A 9,753-nucleotide genomic window follows, 5' to 3' on the forward strand; every position below is an offset into this window, starting at 1 on the left:
GCGGTTTTTAAGAGACTGGATGTGGCACTTAGTGCCATGGTCTAGCAACCGCAGCGGTAGTGGGTCAAGGGTTGGACTTGATGATCTCGGAGGTCCCTTCCAACCCAGCTGATTCTATGATTCTATATCATAGATCAGATAAAACAGATCTACAGATTTTTGTAGCAAAAGGCCCCTTCTAACTGAGGAACAATAGAAATCTGAGTGTTTTCAAAGTATGCCTATTCCAAAATCCCCTACAGCAGCTGCAGATGTTGCTTAGGGGAAGCATTGGAAGAGAGTAGCCATGTGACAGTGATGCTTTCCAAGAATATTTTCATAGATTGAACAATCTTTGGTTTGGGGACTTTCTAGAGAAATAAGCAAATTAATGGAACAGTTTGAGGACAGGAAAAGGAAAGAGAAACGAAGACAGACACAGGAGAGACTGTATATATACATGAAGAAGATCCTGGACTTTTGTGAAGGGGACAGCTTTCTGGAGAAAGTTCAGGCAGGAAGAGTGGCATGTTGTGAGAGTAAGTTTGACCTTTTGCTGTTCCTAAGAAAGGACCCAGTCATGCATCTGTAGAGTGTTCTGGCCTGGGTATTGGGTTTATATGGCAAAGTTTTGGTAGCAGGGGGCAGCTGCAGGGGTGGCTTCTGTGAGAAGAGATCAGGAGCTGCCTCCTTGTCAGACAAAGACAGTTTCAGCTGGTTCCAAGACAGACCCGCTGCTGGCCAAAGCTGAGCCAATTGGTGGTAGCACCTCTGTGATAACATACTTTAAAAAGGATAAAAATTCTGGACAGAAGCTGTGAGAGAAACAGCCCTGCAGACACTCAGGTCAGTGAAGAAGCAATGAGGGAGGTGCTCCAGGCACAAGAGCAGATGTTGTGCTGCAGCCTGTGGAGAAGACCATGTTGAAGTTGGTTGTCTCTCTGCATCCCACAGATCAATACAGCTTCCATATACAACTTCTGAGAGTCTAACAATAAATAAGAAATAGGTACATACAAGATTATGTCACAGGGAACAGGATGCCTCCTACCCTCTGCTGTCACCTTTGGTGTTCTGTCAGAAAGTCTCATTTTCAGTTTCTTTCTCTGCATATCTGCAGATCCATATCTTCAAAGAAATGTCTCTTACACACCTGTTCATAGAGACATCTGAGGGTATAGGAAAGTGCTGTCAGCTCTAGCTCTTGACACTGTTTCACAGTGCATGAAAGCAAACCAGGGTCCCAATCTTCAAACATCAGGTATTTTGTCCAGTACTTAGAACAAGAAAGTCACCAGGCAATTCTATTTTCCATTTCTGACCTAATGAATTCAGAATCCTTTTCTGCCTGGCAGCAAGATCTCAGGTGGAAGAGAGGAAATTACCTTCTCCCTCAACAAAACACACAAAAAGCTGGCAGCGGATGCACACTCCAAAGCACTGTGAGTCCAATATCTTCAGCAAAGGTGGAAGTTGCACAAGACATATCTGATGGAAGTTGATGGTGTTCGTGGAAAAAAGACTCCTCCAAGACTAGCCATATGATAAAAAAATCTGCTGCTGTTTTAATTCCCAATTTGGTAAAGCTCCAGTGGGAACTGCACAACACATCCACAGGGACACAGTAAAATCCCTAACTTCCAAGACAGTGCAAGCCTGGCACTGCATTGCTGTATGCTGGAGAAACTAAGCTGAAGCCTCTTATCACTCCTGGTTTTATTGGTGGAAAGAAACCAGGACCTGCAGTACTGTCCACAGAATCACAAGGCAGTAGCACCTCAGGATCACTACAATCATATGGTGGTAGCACACACCATTGCTCCTTAAAACAAAGTAAAGTTGCTAGTCTAGAAGCAACTGTGTTAGATAAATAATGTAAGGAAAGCAAGTTAATTGGATGAATTCTGAGAAATCTGAGATGATTTTGAATTGTTATTTTAAAATTATGTCTGCACTGGTGACATCCTATATTTACCACATAGGCAAGCATAGTATATATTCCCATATAGCTATTCTAGTGTTTGTTCTCAATTTAGTATTGATAGTATAGTATGAAATACATGATTACATGCACATGCAGAAATTTCCTCTCACATTCTGACGCCCATGTAATATATTTCACTATTTCTGAAGTCATATAGAACAAACCATAACCTAAAGCTATGCAAATTAAATTGATAGTATTTTCATTAAACTTTGTGGCTTCCCATTTTACTAATCCCAAACCTTCTCTGTACCTTAATATTTATCACAGGAATCAACACCTAACTTTCCTATGAACCACCATTACATCACATTTTTTAAGACATATCTATTTGCAATCATAATGGCAGTTGCTGAATGGTTTGAATTCCAAATGATGCTTGACATGGCAGCTTTGCAGATGTAAGTGCAGTCACTAAATCCACTTTACAGTTAGAGCTCAACAGCAGTAGAGAAAGATGACAGCTGTTTGAGAGAAGAATTAAGTGCTCTACCCATAAGAACGTCCTCAATACATGTTCAAAATATTTGACCCACGGCAGCCTAAACTCTTATGATCTTTCAAACTTTTATTCTGAAAAACATCACACCAAAATGTAATCTTAATAGTTACAACGATACCTTGCAATGGCTAAGTTGATTGGTATTTCACACACAGGTTTGTGTTATTCCATAACATTCCAGCGTGGGGATAGTCCTGTGTGGAGTAAAGAAAAATGACTGTTGGGAAAGCTCACAGTAACTCCATTGGAAAAAGACAGGGAGGTCCTGAACTGCCAGGTTTACAACCTAGGAATCATCTTACATGCTTATTTTCCATCATTCTGTTAATATTAAACCTGCGATATAACTTGAATTGCTGACTTTTTTATTTGTCTGGCAAATTATGAAATTATATGTGAGTTTCCAAATGCCATGCACCAAAATCCTTATTGACCTATTAATAGTTGCCCACTACTTTTCAGTTGAGGGCCATCTGGATGAGGAGAGAGAGATTTTGTATAGTCTCTGTGCACAGACAGTAGGATTGCTAGAATTTTAATGCTGTGATTTAGCACCATTCAGCTGGTTGCCATTTCTTGGTGAATGCTGTAATAAACCCAGACTGACAAAGGGTAGGAAGAGAAGTTAATTTTCACAAAATTATTTCTTTTAAATCTTATCTTTTTTGCCACTGGAAGCCTTAGAATCCTGTTGCTGGTCAAATCCCTATGAGGTCAGTAATTTGAGCTCTCGGGATAAGTTTCTGTGATGTCAGGCTTATATTTGATCCAGAGGTGATTTCATTAGTGATGTCATGACATAAAACATTTAAGGCTGCTGCAATTAATTAAATATGTCATTGGTGGATGCTCTGAGATAAACATGGAGACTGACCTAAAGCAGCAGAGCTCACACATACATTTTCTACAGATACCTGTTAGGTTTCTATTATCCAGGTAGGAAGAGAGAAAGTTCTGTCATTTATTAAATTAAAAGGATAATATAATTTTCACTAAATGTCAGACATACGTCAGGAAACAATCCTTTTATGAAGTCTGTCCTTTGTGGGGGGATGTTTCTTCACCTCTCCATTTACTAATGTGATTTGATTTTTCATTAGATCTTCTCAATCTAACCTTGTTGATTGATATTAGAGCTGATTTAAGAAATTTAAAAGTGAGAGTAAACATAAAAAATTTAAAACAATGAACTGCATCACTTTTCTTGATTTTTTAATTTAGAAACAATATTTTGATTATATCAAGTTTTATTGATCCACAATAATTCTTTGTAGCATAACAGAAAATGACTAACACAAACATTTGATAAAACTATCAATCACAACATAAGGCTTCCACACAGTAACAAAAAATCTCATTTACTTGTTGCTTGTTATTTCTATTGAGACCACATTCTAAATCCAAGTAAACTGAAACCAGCCACTGTAGAGGGACTCTATTTTTCCAGCAGAAACAACTACCGTTCATATTTCTAGATAGGAAAATGGAATTCATCCAATTTTGGTTAATACACAATTACAGTGCCACAGAATAAGAAGATAAACGAAGGTGGGTCCATCTCACATGGTACATTGCTCTTTGCATCCTCTAGAACTCCAAGTTTCCCTCCATGTACATTTCATACTTTCTCTGTCTCCAACTGGAAAAACACTGAGCTGCTGGGTGGCTTAAGCAGCCTCTTGCTTTTTCATACCTGTTGGCAGCTCCACAGTGACATTTAAAAGTAAGCAGTGACGCTGAAAGCCCCAGAACTTATCCTTACTTGAAATGCAGCTGATTTTGGCTGCTTTATCTGAAATCAGTTTCTGAAAGCATCCTGAAACACTTAATAATGAAGTCTCTTGCTATTCACTAATGAACACTGTAAGTTTTTTTAAAATCCAGTTTAAGACCAATTATTTTGAAAATTATTCCTTTCTTTAGCAAGAAAACTAAAAAATATTTGAAATAGAGCTGGGTGTTATATTTCTAATCATGTCTAATTTTAAAATATTTATTTTCTAGCTGTCTTTACTGACATGTTATGTTACCAATTTTTTTACTCTCACAAATATCACTGTAGCAAATGAATTGTCAGCTTGTCACGGTGAATTAGAAAGTTCCTTCCTGTGTCTCTCACCTCGGACATAACATCATGATAGCAACATGCATACTTTGAATATTTTGTAGTCCTTTCTAGAAGGGGAAATCCCATCACCATGGCCCAAGGCCAAGGGTTACATTCCCCTAAAGAACTTACTCTTTACATGCCTATTTTTCGGTGCTTCAGTTCTTTCATTTTGTTCCTTCTCATTTTCAGAAATATTACTCTTCACCTAATGCCTGATCCTTGCCACACTCCTTTTCTCGCCTCAGGGAAAGCCCCATCAATACCTAATTGATGGCACCGGCCAACTCTGGCTCCTTCTATGGTCGGATTTCGTGTCAGCTGCAGCTGCCTGCTCCTACTTCTGGCCGTGGTCCCTGCTGAGCCTGGTCCCGGCTGTCATTCCCACCGCCCTCCTACTTGACAGGGCGGGTGAGGCTCCGGGCTGTCGGCTGTGTGTGACAAGGCGCCTCTGCGGAGGCGTGGGTGGGTGGGTGGGTAAAGGCTGCCAGAAGCCCTTGACAGAGAGAGGCCCCGAGGACTGAGATCAAAGGTTAAGTGGCTTTTTGCTGCCATCTCTTGATAAACCAGAGGAAAAGGCAGCAGAAGCCGATGCAGCGTCTGGGCAACACCCACTGGGCTGGGGCAGCATTTAGCGCTGGCTGATGAGGATGGATTTACCTTCTGGGTGGACAGAGCACTAACAACTTGTCACGGGTGATGATGGATGAGCATCAGAGCTGAGCGGGGGAGAGAGGTTCATTATAAATACACTTCATCCTCACTATCCTGACTCAGGGCTGAGGGACATTTGGAGGGAAAAGTGGTTTCTGCCTTTCAGGGAATGAGTAATCTCTAATGGCACAGTCTCTGTATACTATACAGGGTGTGTTTTTTACAGTTGAAAGAGAGCTTTCAACTGTAAAAACAGGCTTGAAATGCAGGCTCTGTCTGCCATCATAAGAGATGCTAGGTGTAAACCCTGGGGTGGCTGCAGAGCTCATTAGGACGAGTCCCTGACAAATTTCAATGATGGGGCCATTCTGTGGCTAGATTATTCAACCAGCTCTCCAGTATTTCACGTGCCCCACAGCTGATACCTACACAACTCCCACTTTGTACAGGCTAGTTAAAACTTGTTTGAAGTACAGATCATCCACCGCTGCAGATCAAGCAAATCACAGATCAGCAACGACATCTAAATAAGCACACTTTCCTTTTTGAATTGTGTTGTGAGAAAAAATAGAAATGAAGATTTAAAAAACAAAAAATATGTTAATTCTCAATTAAATTCTCAGTCTTTCAAGTAGGTCCTCTTGAAAACTTTGGCCTACAAATACTCTTTTTATGAGCTCCAAGGCTGCTATCATTTCTGCTTAGCCAATGCTAAGACCATGCTTCCCTAAGGTATAGAAAAAAATGAAAGCAGAATAAATTCAAATCAGCAGAGAATTTAGAGTAATTCCTTTACGCAGGCATTGCATAAAATGCAGCTGTGGTCCCTGAATAGAACCCAGGATCCCTGCAGAAAGCTCAGTCCCCTGAGAGACAAAGTCATGTTCCTCCTTGCCTCCTCTGCCACCAAGTTAAGATATTGCCTGATGCTTTGGTACTCTTCTGTGTCAAGTGGGATTGAGGAGGCAACTGAATAAATTCTCATTAGCTGGTGGGATCCGAAATCCCAACACTGTTGTGCCTGGGATCCGAAATGTGTTAGTCACACAAGTACTCCATAACATAAATTTTTTGTGTAAAGTTTTCCACCGAGACCTTGCATGAGGTGGTGTGCCTTCATCATTAGGTGGCAGTGGAGCAAAGGGGGATTTCAGAAAGAAGTTTTGGTCTTAGATATCTTCATCCTATCTAGGATGAAGAGATGCAGCATTTTCATTGGACCTGACTCTGAGAGAAAAGAGTGAAGTGGCACAGAGAGATTAGAAACAAGTTAGCGAACAACAAAGGGATTAAGGTATGATAAACTTAAATTAGTAAAAGATCAATAGAGGAATTTCTGCTTTTTACTTCAATTATTTGTCCTTAACTTTTCTCTGGAACTCATTTCCCATTACTGAAGATTGGTTGAAAGTTTTAAATACTTTAAATAATTTTATTGAGAGCCATCAACAGAATAAAAACTAGACTATAATGACAAGAATCAATACTTCCCCAGTTTTTAAGACACAAAATGGGTATCCCCACCAACATGCACACAGCACATATATACTTTTCATTTAGTTGGATTAATGTTCCTATACAACATTTGCATTCAACGAGGGCAAGTGCCAGATCTTGCACCTGGGATGGGGCAACTCTCTCAGTTCATACAGACTGGGGAATGAGATGCTGGAAAGCAGTGCCACAGAAAGGGACCTGGGGGTCCTGGTTGATGGCAAGTTGAATATGAGTCAGCAGTGCCCTGGCACGCAGGAGGGCCAATCGTGTCCTGGGGGGCATCAGGCAAAGCATCACCAGCTGGTTGAGGGAGGGGATTGTCCCGCTCTCCTCTGCAGTTGTGCAGCCTCACCTTGAATATTGTGAGCAGTTTTGGGCACCACAATATAAGAAAGATATTAAGCTATTAGAGAGTGTCCAAAGGAGGGTAACAAAGATAGTAAAGGGCCTTGAGGGGAAGCTGTATGAGAAGCGGCTGAGGTCACTTGGTCTGTTCAGCCTGTAGGAGACAGAGGGGAGACCTTATTGCAGTCTACAACTTCCTCATAAGGGGAAGAGGAGAGGCAGGCACTGATCTCTTCTCTGTGATGAGAAATAGTCACAGCACCAAGCATGCCAGAGTTCAAGAAGCATTTGCATGATACTCTCAGGCACATGGTGTGATGGGGATGGTCCTGTGCAGGGTTGGACTCAATCCTTGTGGGTCCCTTCCAACTCGGCATTTTCTGTGATTCTGTGAAATGGAGAAGCAATGCAACACTATTGTGCCTGTTCTAAATCCATTCATAAAAGAAACACAGTCACAGTTTTAAAAACAAGAACCAAAACATTAAAATACTTGTTATGTCTCTGGTGGTGGCCTAGGTATATTTCTGACCGCTAACTGAACAGCCTTTAAAATTAAACATGGAAATTAACTTGTTAAGCCTGTGAATGTCTATGAAGATCTCTTTTTTAACAGAACTCTGTACCCTATCCAGGGTAATAATAATGTTTCCAAAAATGATAATGCAAATACAGTAAAGAGTAGTGCACACTTACTAAAAAAAGAAGGCTGGAAAATCCAAGAGGTTCCTCTCTCTTCCCTTAGTCACACATTTTATATGAAGTACAGTCAGTTTTAATTGTGTTAGAAAATCATCTCTCTTTCCCAGTTTTAAATTTTAAATGTCATGTCCATAATATTTCAGTGTTGTGGCCTCAACCACAGTGATTCTGAGTTATCCCAGACCACCTAATAACACTCCTGGTTCCACAGGGAGTTAGACCAAAGGCTTTTTAGTATGAATTGCATAATCTCTGCAAAATGGAGAAAAGAATCCTTTCAAACAGTGACATGTTTCCTGTACATGTATTTGGAGCCATACTCCAATACATTGCTGTATCCTCTAGGAAATTCTAATTATGTTTAGTTGTCATCTTAAGTTCTTATGTGATTTAATGATACGGGATAAGAAGATTATTCTGATAGGATACTAAGGGGAAATATAAATTTGATTTAATCCCATGTTTCTGCATCAGCATCCTCAAATGACCTGTGCTGCTGAGAAACTGTAATTTCTAATGAGAACTAAGCTTTCTGTTGTCATGGTTCCTGTAAAACTTCCAACTGGAAACACCAGTTCAAGAGCTGTATTTCAACTTAATTGTGGCCTGAGACAGGCAGGAAGATAAATACACAAATACAAGAACAAATATTAAGAACAAAACAAAAATCACACTAAGAGATTAAAGATAAAAATGATTTTTGATAGTGTACTGTCTAACTGCCCAACTTCATGATCAACAAGTAATCATAACTGAAGTTCTCATATTGGTAATAGAAAATACATGCTTTCTTAGGTATGAATTACATTGCCTCCCTATGACTGCATACATTGGAAAATGATGCTAAATTAATATTTAGCTGCTCCCCATTTTCTGCAACAGCCATCTAGAAAATGAGAGTCCCTTTGACTCTTGGTAAGTTATACACGGTTAAAAGTAAGTCTAGTAATGGAAGAACAAACTAGAACTCCTACCTCCTGCTCCTGATTGTCTAGATGACCACAGTCAAATTACTTTATTGTAGGCTAAAATAATTTGTGTGTCAAAAACGAAAGCTCTCATTTTCTTTACTTTTCGTCACATCATGCTATTAGATAACACAATATAATTTCATAGGTTTATAAACATATGCCTCCCAGATCAGATTAAAGCACAGGCCAGGGCTCTAATTTTGACAGAAGTTTGTCCTCCTCATGCACGTTCCCAAAGAACAGCTTCGGTATACGATAGACAGTAAAAGAAGTGAAAATTTCCTTCAGAGTACATATAGTCTACAAATCTACAGGTTAAGGTATTACTTCCCTAACATTTAAAGTGACAATTAGCTGTGAATATAAAAATACCTTATCAGGCTCCACCAATTAAGATCAATATGTGAAGTGGTCAGAGGTTTAGACCCAAATTTGTACACGCTGTTGACCAGTTTTGCTCTTACATGCTGGATTATTCCAATACTGTCATGTTGAATGATAGCACATTGCAGTGCAAAACAGACATAAATCTTGTCAGGAACCCTGTAAAAAGGTCAATGAGAGAGAGGAAAGATGGGTGCATCCAGCATAGACTGGGTTTTCTGCAGGAGTTATAGCCAAACCAGATGGAGCCCTTTTGGGGACTTTTTCATCACTATGCTGATATTCTCATATTTAAAGACGTATTAGAGAAAGCTAATATAGACATTACTTCGCTATAATAAAGGAGTTTAAAAGATAAGCTATTTTTAAAGAGGTTTTCCTCTGTTGAGTCTGATACTTTGCCAGCTAGTAGACTGTATGATCAGAGTGGGAGCTAGAAGTCGCTGAGACACAAAGCCTCTGGTGAATGTGTTTGTCCATCAGGAGCTTATGGAACTCACTGGGATACAGGCTAACTTTTCCCGTATACAAAAAATATAAAAAGAAGAAGTATGTAGCCTTGAGGACTGTAAATCTGTGGATTAAAAGAAGGATTCCTTCAAAAAAATCAAACTCTTCAGTAAATGGA

General features: G+C 39.8%; 1 long non-coding RNA gene across 1 annotated transcript; it reads right to left on the reverse strand.

The window, feature by feature from the left end:
- Positions 1-3,912: 3,912 nt before the first annotated feature.
- Positions 3,913-9,411, reverse strand: LOC135414789 (uncharacterized). Its single transcript, XR_010430829.1, has 2 exons — positions 9,114-9,411; positions 3,913-7,456 (listed from the first exon to the last, which is right to left on the reverse strand). It is a non-coding gene; the product is annotated as an uncharacterized LOC135414789 (long non-coding RNA).
- Positions 9,412-9,753: the final 342 nt, after the last annotated feature.

Source organism: Pseudopipra pipra, chromosome 5 (assembly GCF_036250125.1).
Source record: "Pseudopipra pipra isolate bDixPip1 chromosome 5, bDixPip1.hap1, whole genome shotgun sequence".
In the NCBI taxonomy this organism is placed as follows: Eukaryota; Metazoa; Chordata; class Aves; order Passeriformes; family Pipridae; genus Pseudopipra; species Pseudopipra pipra.